We start from the raw sequence: 12,478 nt of genomic DNA on the forward strand, positions 1-12,478 counted from the left end.
ACCCACCTCAACCGAATGATGAGAGGTGGACATAGTAAGGTTTCATATGAAAGAAGAATGAGAATGATGGGCTCAATGAACTCTCTTGCACACTAGGATATTAAATGCCACCAGTGCGGTGGTTTTCTTCTATGATTACAATATGAATATGAATGTCTTACAAGTCATTCATTTAGGATTTGAGATTCATTTACAATTCATTCGTTTTGGAGTCCACATAGATTCTTGTGACATCACCCCATGTATTTGTGATTCTTTCTATAACTTCCATGTATGAAAGTCAATGCTCGCACATTATCTTTTCATATCTTTGCTAGAGTTCCAACACGTTGATAGAGAAGACTACCAACCTCAGCCAACTAATGAGAGGTGGACATGTTAGGTCGTATGAAAGAAGAATGATAAGGCTGGGCTCAATGAACTCTCTCCCTATTTAAGTGCAGTGCAAACACAACTAAGAGCCCATTTTGAAATCTAGCACTGAAACTCTATAGACCAATCCGCCTACTGCAAATCTATGGTATACCCAGGCAATGCTCATGTTCTATCTAAGGATAGCTTTAGATAACCTCCATGCAGAAAAAGACCCAGAGACAAGGGAGGAAAATAGCTACAAGGAGGACGTGCTTTGTAGCTAGCTGTTTGATATGGAGGTAGTAGATACGATGAATATCATTTCCATGTCTATCATTTTTCTTATTCCTTTAAGGTAGTTGTCAAGCTCATGATGTAGTTTTGTTTTGGTAGGACATGGAGGAGGCTCGACTATGTATAGAGCATTGAGAATAGGATGAAGAGGACCCCCAATGAAAGGAGGAGTTACTATGGGCATACAAGACAGCTTGGTGGTGCCATCCAAAGAATCAATTCCAAACTCAATGAATCAAAATTTGAGCCACAAATAGTCACATGCAGCCTATCCAAATAATCATGAAGGAACCGCCATGCCTAGCATAATGGGCCATCGTGGTGGTTGGTAATTAACTATACTCTCCTTAATTGAATGCAAGCCAAATAATCATGAGCCGCATTCAACTAATCAAAATTCAAGCTATCAAATCTTTTTTGTAAAAATGACTTACGCTTAGCATATAAGATCAATTCAATCCTTTGATATTTGCTACAATGTTATAATACTATTGGATGGTTTAGTCACCGATTTGAGCCACTAATTAATCATGTACCCTTGGTAGCCACCTTGATGGCTACTAAATAGGCCTTAGCCAACCATTGCGATGGCCTCACTCTACTTAAGCCTCTAGAGGAAACCAAAAAATGGCAAAAAATAAGGACCTTTTCTCTCTTACAACCAACTTGATACTCTTAGACAAGACCTTACAAACCTTACAAATATGAACATTAGACTTATGAAGAGTCGACCTCTCTCAATGAAGTGTTCTCATTCACACACATGGATATAACATGAAAAATTCAACAAACCATAGTCTAACACAATCTCCTTAAATACAAGCATTTGCTAATAAGGAGTTGAAACTAGGCTAGGAGAGCCAGACCTAAGCTTTGATACCATGTGAAAATGCGGATTGTGGTCTCATAGTGGAATGAAAAATTAGCAACAAGATCAAGGGGGATCAAACCATAGTCAACCCATGTAGTATCCTCTTATCCACATCTCTCCTAGTGGTAGCCCTTGCTCCACATCATCTTATGTAGTCCAAATCCTTGGGTGGGTACTTTAATTCACACTAACATCATACCTTAGATCATACCTTTTCCTCTAATTATGTGCACATGGCACCATGTTCCAACCACCGGGCTAGTTTCAAGGACAATCACATTTAGTCCAAGCCTGGTTTAAGAAATGAAACAAGTAAACTATCCCAAAGCTCAATCACAAATAACCATCGTGCTGGTTTAGGCACCACTGACCTGTGTTGTATCAAGCATGTGTATGATGTGCTCATCAAACACCTTGCATCCTAGTTGCTTTTTATAGATGTCCTTTCCATTTGGAGAAACTCTTGTATTTTCATGCCAAAACGTTGTCACTCTAGCAATGACTTTCACACTTGTCTCTCCTCTTGTTGCATTTTATTGAAGCCCATAGACTTCTCCAATCGGGATTATTGTGCATTGCTTCTACTCTACGTTCAACCGTTGGAGCCACATTGGTCCTTCTGATTGACAGAATTTTCAACATTTTGCAGCTAAGCCGTTTCTCCTTTTTTTCAAGGGACACCAACATAGCTAATGTTGCCCTCTTTCTAGCTAGTTGATTTAAGCTATGCACTCCTTTAACTTTTTGTAGGCCATTTGTTATGTTAGAGAGCATTGCCTCTTGGGTGTGCATCTCCCAAGGTGTTGGCAGGGTTATTACTCTATGAACTTTAGGGTGCAGGGCTAAAGCTTGTGAAGACTTGAGACTGGTATTCACCTGAATGGCCTGATATTGCTGCCTTAAATGCTTCCACTAATTGTGACACACAGATCATGTTCTTTGTTCCGATGGCAATGATCGAATGGGTCCATCTGCAAACTGCTTCTTATTGCTGCTTTGCAAGGAGTCTTCTTTCTTCTCATTGTTTCTCCCTTTATAAATGTTGCAAAAGTGACTTTCGTTGCAGTTTTATACCGTGCCATTGCTTTTCTCGACCCACAATCTGTTCCTTGTGCCACATTTCAACTTTCCTATCTCACAGCCTCCGTCTGCTTCTCTTGCAAGCCATGGTGAGTTGCATGTTGTCATTGATTCCATGGCCACAATCAGTCCAGAATAGACCCAGATAAGCTATAGCTTTTGAGGCGAGTAAAGAATATAAGACAACTTAAACGAAAGAAGACAATGCCAAACCAAAGTCTACGCAAGGTCACATCAAGGTGCATGCGGGACGTTTGCAGGGTGGGAAAAGGTCGCAAGTACTTAATATTCAGCCGGCGCCAGGTTTCCCCCTTCCAGCGATACACATCAATAGAATTTGATATCCCAAACAAGTGCCATGTGGCCTAAAATTCTTCAAAAAAAAAAAAGGCCAAAGGACATGCTATTGAGTGTGATGCCATGTATTATGAAATGCAATGACCTTTGGAATGCTTATGAGCCATATAGCAAGCAAGTGCATGGAAAAAGAAACAATTCAAAACTGTAAATAGTGTTGGGTTTATAATAAGATCGTTGCACATGCACAAATTGCACATTTTCAACTTCTTCTATTTTTAGGTGAATCTAGATACCAATATAATCAACTATTAATGTTTTAAGACTGCCATGCAATAGTACCACTAGTTTGGATTCCAAATTTTCAATTCATTTTGGTTTTCAATAAATCAAAAAAACGTTATGAAGCGTGCCCTCAAATGGGTGTGCGTCACTTTAGCACAACATTGGAGGCCCGTTAACCCATGCCTAATGTTCTCATTTATGTCTGTCATTGGTTTGAGGAGAGATCACTTAGTCTACTTTTGGGTGATTACTTAGTTGCATATATGTACATAATAAAATTTTGATGTTTTGAGTAAATTGCTATATCCTATAGTCTTCAAGATGCATGATTCACATGTAACATTGCACTTGTAATGCTTTAAAGGTCTTGTTCTAGATACTTATTCTATAACTTTTTGGTCTCATGTTCAAGTTTTGAATGTGTACTACACCTTGAAGACAAAGTTTGCCAAATTCCGTTGAGCAATGCGTAAGTTATGGGTCATGCAAGATACCTATATAGAGAAAATTCCCTTAACCTCACCAAACATGGCTACACCTAAGCAAACAATGACCCTCTTCTCTTTTTTGTCTAGAAGACATTGACATCCATACAACAGACCATACTTCAAGAGCTAAATCCTTGTCTCTAGGCTTCTAATGGCTGTAAATATCTCTTAGCTGTATGTCTAGTTGCGTATGATCTATTATAACCAAGTTCTAATACTCTAAGTATAGCTTCCATGTCATGCTCATTTGCTGAAGAGGTCTCATTTCTCTCAATATTCTAGTGCAAAATGGGTGTTTTAATAGAAGCTATATTTATATATTAATATAAAATCTTGATGAAGCTTGTATTTAGTTTTTTAAGTTTCACAATAATGATAGAACATAGTATGATTTTATATATCTTCTTTTGAATCTTAAAGTAAAACCTTTAGAACCTGGTGAAACGTTTAATTTTTTCATATGAAAGTTTCAAATCATGGCAAATGTTTCAAACTTTTATTTTTATTAGGGAATTCAAACTTTTGATGCCAATATAAAAGTTTCACTTGTTAACGAAACTAACATCCTTGATTTGCGCTCGTCTCAATTATACTAGTGGATCAAGTTTCTGATTCCTTTCTTGCTTTGTAATGCTCTTTGTTTGAATTCTTGTGTACAACGATCTTAGGGCTTGGGATCCTTGATATAATCCTATTGTATATCTTTTGTCAATTGTATTGGTGGATGGAGTTTGTCATTCCTTTGTTGCTCTACTATGGGTACTTCAGTGCTCTTCATTGGACTTCTTATGTATAGCCCTCTTGGCTCTTGGGATCCTCAACATGCTCCTTGATGGTGTTTTTTTTGGCATTGCCTTGTGGTGTTTGGACTACTTTGTGTAGTTGAGTGTTCGGAGTCTGGTTTTGATGAACTTTCAGTACTTGTTCTATTTGGCTGCATCCTTATGACATGTTTAGAGTGTTTGCAAAATGGATGGCCTAGTATCATAGGTTGTTGCCCATATCCTGTTGACTCGATGATGTTCCTAACATCACAATTTTTTTTCAATTTCAATAGATAGGGTAAAAGCCTTGTCATGAGCTCATCATCTACAATTGCACCTTTGAATGGATTCGGGAAAAGAAATTTCTTGGATCACTGAGGGACACCTTGAATGGAATATCATCTATAAGGATGATGTTTCTCTTTCTAAAAATATTTGAATATTGTGCACATGCTTGAGATCTATAGGGGCTTGAAGTGTGCATGTTCCCCTGCTCTTCTATCGTTTAGTTCGATCCATACAATAGATGGTCTTTTGGAGATGTCTGCACCTTTGAAAATGCCATTGGCACCATTCACAATCCCGTCACCAATGTCAAGGTTTCCCAAACATATCTCAACTATCATCCCAGGTTTCACATGTAGCTCTCTGTGTAGCCCTGTGGTTTTTCTTGGGTTGTCGGGGATCGTTATTTTTTTCCTACATGAAATTTGAATGTAATCGCTTGCAAGGAGGATGTGTGGTGTACCTTCTGTGCTATTGAACACAGTCTTGTTGTGTTTGTCCTTGGCGCTGTTTGTGTAAAACAGGTGCGGGATGTTGGTTTTATTAGGAGGGTCTTTGTAGTGCTTTGCATTCAAGTTGTGGATGTCCTCGATTGTCTGTGTTTCGGATCTTATTTTGTTGAGGACTTCCAAGAGGTCTTTGTTTTCTTGTCGCATTGGCTCATGTAGCTTGTAGTATTTTATGTTGTTTCTCCAAAAAGATCCCAGCATCAATGTCGTTGTTGTGTGCTCATTGAAAATCCATGAGTCTTTCATGGGGCTTGCGTGGCATAGGTCACCACACAATAAGACATCCACGCCACCAAATGGTTTCTTGTGATTGTGGTTTATCTCTCTCATTCGCATGTCCGCTCTGCGAGGAATGTATTGATTCCTACCAATGATATTTTGTCCAATAATATTGCCTTGACGTTATTGTATTATGTAGCTAGTGCCTGTAGTCTCTTTGTCGATAAGCATGTGTAAGAGGTTGTTAGTAGTGGTAGGTGCAAGGTTCCATGTATGTTGTTGTTGTCTATTGCTTGAGCGACTTTGCTAGTGTAAGCTAGTTGCAACACTCTCGGCAAGTTAACGTCATCAGTGCATTTGTGCGAGTAGAGGTGCCTCAAAGCTTTTGCTATTGCCAGCACAATGAATGTTTTCCCTACCCTTGCATTGCCTAAAATCAACAAGTGCTGTTGCTCGTCCGGGTTTATTCTTTTTGATAGCATGATGTCATCTAGATTGTTTCACTGTTCTGAGTTCATTCCTCTCAACATTTGGGCATATGTGTTATGGGCAATTGCCTTTTGTTTGCACTAATGGAGTCTATCATTGTTCTGTGTTGGCTTGTTTTGTGCCATGTCATCCCTGAAGTTGTACTCGCCACCTGGCACTGCTATTATTTTCTATGGATTGCTCGCTATTGGAGTTTGACATTGTCGGGGCAATGGCTATCTTCTAGAAGAGTGATTAGTTGAAATCAATAAGCAGTTGGTGTTGTTTGTAGATGTCGTTCCAAGTTGGAAATGTTGGAGCCAGTTTGTGCCTCGTTTGTGCTCTATTTTGGAATGGTAAATACAGCAAGCATAACTCCCTGTAATGGTTCTCAGGGTCTTTGTGCTTGTTGTAATTATTGAATCATATTATTCTCTCTTTTTCTTAGTTTGCTAATTCCCTTTGTGATCATGTAGGTTCTAGCAAATGAATCCAGGCATGTTGCATGCAAAGAGGGCAACCTTTTGGTGTACTTTGTGATAATATCATCAAAGAATACATCAGTGCTCTCGGGTTGTAGCAACTCCAACTGGGCACAGCGCTTGAGCAGGACCGTTCTCTCCTCGATTGGGTTTGTGTTTATGCACATAAACTCTCTTGTTGAAGTTGTTAAGGGAAGTGAAAGGCAAAGTTAAATAGCTTGTTGGGCACTAATGTGTTGTGTGTTTAGGATGGCATTCCCCACCCTACGAACACGACCATCAGTCGGAGCATTTTCCCTAATGCTTTGCTCCATTGCGTTCTCCACTGCAACATTTGTTTCTTTGTTGGTTTTAGTCATGTATGATGTATAGTATGCTGCTGCCCCATGTGGGTTCATGACAAATTGGATGTCGGTGTTTGCCCCCCACAGCTTTGTCAATGCCGAATTGAAATTGTTTGTGTACACATCCTAGGGGTGTCTTATCAACAAGACTTTTGCTTCATAGAGGCTGCTTCTAATTGCTAGCTCATAATCCTCATCGGTTATTGACAATACTTGGAGGAAGTCATCGATCGTTGTTGCATCAATTGTTTTTTCAGGCAGGGTTCTTTTAATCTTTTGAAAATTGGCTTTGTGCCCCCATGTCCATATCGACGGACAAAGGTCTTAGGATTTTTGTCTGCCACATTGGGAGCGCATTGGCGGCCTGGGAAATCCGAACCTGCAATCCCTTTTTTTCTTTTTGCAAGTTTTCGTGTGGCGGTGTGTTCGCAAATTAGATTGGCTGGCTTCCAACTTGGTGCTTTCTATTGTGATCCACATGTCGATGAATTCAAACTACTCGTCCCAAAAAGTGGCATGTCATCTATCCATAGCAATCCATGGTCATGCCGGCTTCCTTTGTTTTGAAATTTTCTCACGAAAAGGAAATCATTAATTTTTCCTAGAAGGCTTTTATCTTGTCAGAGCAAAGTCTTTAAAGCCCTGAATCGATGCACATAATACTACGCCATTGTTATGGGGTCTGCCCTAGTCAACTCTTGTGCATTGGCGTCAATGTTGCTTGCTCCTTGAGGATTGCTGGCTTGTCTCAATTGACACAGGCATAGTATTAGCGGCTCCTAGTTTTTCTTAGTAGCAGAATGCGTCATGAAGAATGTCAGGGCCTTGAGCTTCCTGACCATGGCAAAAAGGTTTCTTTTGAGTCACTGCTTTTGTAATCTACTAATGTTCAAAGGCAGACGAAGTCCCAAAAACCAATTTTAGATTGCAGTAGTCTTTCAATGTTTGTGTCCATCATCATCGAGCAATTGTTTTTTCCGGCAGTTGTGCTTTCCTTAGCTAGACCCACATAGAGGATAACACTTGCCACACTAGCACTTTCATTGTCTTGAATAAAATGTTCTCAATGGAGAGTGCAAATCGTCGATCCTCATTGTGTAGTTCGCACTTGACTGTCCTGGTAACTTTCTCTATCGAATGCGCAGTATGTTCTTGGGCACCCAAAAAAGAGAGTAAAAAATGCAAGCTCTTCACAATGCTCGTCTTTGAACAGTCCGAGCGGGCAGTAACCCTCCGATGGGGCAACCACATGACAAAACATGTGTGCCTCAGGATCTATAGAACACTCTAAGGTGGATGAAACCTGTGTGGAGACATGATGAAGAGAGTGCTCATGTGACATGTATCTCAAGTCAATTAGGTTCCAAGATAGATTAGCTTGGACTCATAAAGAGAATCTTGAGATAGTGCAAAGTGCTTGATTGATATTCCTTCAAATGAACCTCCCTTTTATAGGTGAGGGTACTTACATCCATTTGCTTGCTCACATGTGGGATATCTCCTCCATGCCATGTGGCAGCTTTCCCTTTACTCATACCTTTGCTCTACAAGTGCTCATGGCACCACAACTCTCAACACCTCCCCTTGGTGCCATGATCCTTTGGCTACTGCAAGGTGGTCAGATGTGAGTTACATTCCATCACTTCCCCTTAGTGCATGCATAGCTACTTAAGGTGGTCAAGTGTGGTTTTTACATGTCAATACCTCCCCTGGGTGCTTTCATAGCTACTCTCAGGTGATCAGGCTTGATTTACAAAAGATAGGCAAGGTTGGCAAGGTTTTTGCTTTTCAATACATTCCATTGATGTCACCTTTTGGCTCATGGCTTGATGACGACTCATTTGCTTCTTTGTTTGGTGTTGCTACCTGCATGATGCTGTGTTCTTCCATGTGCCTTGATGCTTTGTGTGTGGATGCCATGTTTCGGGCTATGGTCATCTCATGCACTTGTGCTTTTGGCATGCTTTCTGCATTCATGCAGTGCTTTTTCATTTGTTGCAAAGGTCTTACCAATTGATTTCTTTCAATATTGGCAGTGTCTAATTGCATACAATGATTCTGATTCAACAAGCGTGTAGAGCTTGAAAAGACTATCACTTTTCCTTTTTGGAGCGTGTGCAAATTCTTCCTGGATTGGAAGTTATGGCTTGTTGAAGCTTTTGTGAAGAAGAGGGGGCCTGATGATGTGGCACATAGATTCACATGAACTGTGCTTAGCAGGGGCTGTGTGCTTAGGTGGCAGTTAGCTAACCTTGAACTTAAACTTAACCATGGTTTAGTGTGAGTTGCTTGACCAATGACCAAACCCAGGGTGGCCTAACTTAACCATGATCCAACCCTATCTACCAACCTTGGCTAACCAAAGTTAACTGCACTTAACCAAGGTAAAAACTTATCCTGCCATGTGTCAATCCAAGGCAACCTTCAAGGAATCCTTTGAACCAAACTCTGCTGTGAGCGATGGCGCGACGTAGCTGCTGTCGACCGCTCTTTAGATGAGGTCGATGAGTTTGTCTGCAATATAGCAGAGCTAGAGTTGCTGTGAAGCAGCTGTTCATATCAAGAGGCTGGCTCGTCGTCAACGGTTGGAGCCATGGCATTGAGAGCTGTCTTGTTGAAGCCGTAGGAGCCGCTTAGAGGTGTTTGATCCTTCTTGTTCGTGGAGGCTCGTTGCTGTTGTCGATGGAGAGCCGCTTATTGCAAGGCGCTGGCATTTCGTGGAGCGACTTGGTTGTTGGACGTGTTTCAGCACTGGGAGTTGTTTCCTTGGAATCTCGAGAGCGTGGAGGCGGCTGTTTTGCAGCAGACACATTAATAGAGTAAGTAGACTGGTCGTTGAAGCTGGTCGAAGAAGACGCTGTTGGCTTTGGGGTCCTCGTTCATACAAAGAGCCTGGCTGGAGCTTAAGGAGCCCGTTAGGAGTCGCTGCAGTAGGACATGCGGGTCGTGGGAGCCAGGCTATTCCTCAAAGCCTTAGTTGCTAGTTGCTGAGAGCTTTACGGGTTGCTGCTGAGAGCTCAACGGACGTTGGAGGTTGCCCGTGAGGAAGTTGCACTGTGCGTGGCGTCTACCGTGGAGTTAGCGTCTGCTGGAGTAGCAAGGTTGTGTAGGGAGAGCTTAGTTGCTGGGCACAGTTGCATGGAGCTCATCCATTACAGAGTCGAGGAGCTGGATGCGCTGCTGGGTCAAGGATTCTTGTAGAGAGGGACCTGGAGCTGTCGTGGAGCCTTGCAAGAGGACCTCTTTCATTGGCGAGGCTTCTTGCTGCAGGGAAGAGTCATTGAGCCACTCCAACCTCAGTTGATGGTCGTAGAAGCCGCTAGGGAAGGCCGTGTGCAAGGCGTTGATGGAGCTTGCAGCCAAAATAAACTCTCCAATCCTCTCTCTCTCTCAAAAAACTGATCTTTCTGTGAGCTGTCTCAAACTTAGATCTATCCGTTACTCTATTTCACAAATCTTTCAGTCTATCTATCTCTTTGGAAGAATGAGCAACTCACTCACAAAAAAGAAACAAGATCTCTCTATGTCATAGAGATGAATGGAATGGACGGAAATTTTCTTACAATCTAAAAACTAAAACTAACCTAGGATGCCTACAACTAATCTAGGAGACTAGACCTACGCTCTGATACCATGACAAAAGATGTGTGCCTCAGGATCTATAGAACACTCTAAGGTGGATGAAACCTGTGTGGAGACATGATGAAGAGAGTGCTCATGACATGTATCTCAAGTCAATTAGGTTCCAAGATAGATTAGCTTGGACTCATAAAGAGAATCTTGAGATAGTGCAAAGTGCTTGATTGATATTCCTTCAAATGAACCTCCCTTTTATAGGTGAGGGTACTTACATCCATTTGCTTGCTCACATGTGGGATATCTCCTCCATGCCATGTGGCAGCTTTCCCTTTACTCATACCCTTGCTCTACAAGTTCTCATGGCACCACAACTCTCAACACCACAATGGGCTTGCTTTCATAGTCCACAACTTGCTGGGATGTGTAAATGCCTTAGACAAGAGTTTCTACTACAACCTCATTTGGTGCGTACTCATCTTTTGTTTCCGGAGTTGATGTCCCAGAATCTTCGGCCCTGCACTGTAGAATGCGCATATGCTCCAACCACATCTGGTTTACTTTGACATTGTTTTCTAAGTAAAGTGGTGTTTCTAGCATTTCATGCAGTGCATGCATTGTCAGTGTCAGGCACACCAAACCACTAATGTAGTTGTGTGTGTACCTCATGTGCCGCTTGATTGCTACCATGACTATTGCAGTATCAGGCAAGAAGCAGGGGAGTATTTGCTGGGCCCTGTAGACATCGGTGAACACATTCACAACAATTCCATGCAGGCCAAGCTGCCCCTCATAAGTCAGTTGCTTGATTTGTGCAAATGGTATTCTTATTGAAATAAGGCATTCCTTGACTTTATTGAGCAATGCGGTATTGGCTCGTGCAGAGGACATCTGCATCTTTGACTTCGAGCATGCAGGGGTCTTACTCTTCTTGAGCTAGTTTTGGCACTGCTCGCAGACTACTGTGGGAAAACCTACAAGGGGGGGAGAGGTTTCGTTGTTGGCTCCCTCCACAAGAATCTCGAGGGTCATGTACTTCAGTTTCGCTTTGAATGTCAGGTAGTCACAACAGGTGCATGTAAAACTAGGCGTGTCTTTTGTTTTTCGATGGTACGTACGGTTTGCCTTCTTGATTCTTATTTGGGTTTTGGTTCTAGCTTCTTTGCTGTCTGCTTAGGCCTCCTTTGCAGGATGCAAGAGGATGTTATTTCCTTGCAAAGAATTTGTGTTTCTTGGTATGGTAGCTTCAATTGTTGTTGTTATGCTTGCTTGATAACTAGCTGCCCTGAGCTTCTAGATCTTATTGCAGGTAGCCTTTAGGTCATGGCTATTGCCCACATGCATCTGCTCATATGACCTCGCTATGTCCTTAGCGGGGATGTCCAAGCTTGTCTTCCTTTTTCCAAGTGTTGTACGCCCATTTTCTTCTGATTTGTGTTAATGGCAAGACCACGCCAGATGTGACGGATTCGTCAATCAAAAGGCTTTGTGCAGGTCACCATCTGTTTCCCCCAAATCTAGAATGCTGGTAAGCAACATGATGTCATACAAATATATGGAGAAAGAGTGATTGTTTACCCTGTGTAGTGCCTCTATGCACTGGCAGATCACATGTGCATGTCCCCTGCAATGTTGGAGTTGTTGCAGTCCCAGTCATTGGCGTAAGCCATTTTAGGAAATGTTCTTTGCAGGGGAAACAATACACTAGGAGGTACTGTCAACTTGCTGTTACAATGCAGAGTCTCAGCTCTAAGAATGCCAACTATTATATTGTGGGAGAGTGTGGGGAGCAGAGCTTGCAAACGAGCCACCACCTTTGTATTACATGGGTGGCTATTCGAGAACTCCTCGTCCACTTTGAAGTTGAGCTTGGAAAGTGTAGCTGCAAGCCCCATTAGGATAGGCTTAGAGTATTTCCAATGCTTCTTTGAGTTCTAAAATGGCCCTTAGAGGATTGAAAGCACAGGGGGTAGTGGTTGTAATGGCTCAAGTTTCAATAGCTTATGTAGCGCCAAACATTCCACATTGACCAAAGGGTTAATGCTAAGAAGTAGGCAGGGCAATGTGCGGCCTCGGTTGCAACCCAGAGATTGCCAAGAAGTTGCCAAGTTGGTGTTTCTTCATTGTGACTTGCTCTGCAAAAGGATGCAATAGGGGAAGAT

The sequence above is a fragment of the Dipteris shenzhenensis genome, chromosome 33 (genome assembly GCF_047967505.1).
Source record: "Dipteris shenzhenensis isolate YYH24624 ecotype China chromosome 33, Dip_SZ_1.0, whole genome shotgun sequence".
NCBI lineage: Eukaryota > Viridiplantae > Streptophyta > Polypodiopsida > Gleicheniales > Dipteridaceae > Dipteris > Dipteris shenzhenensis.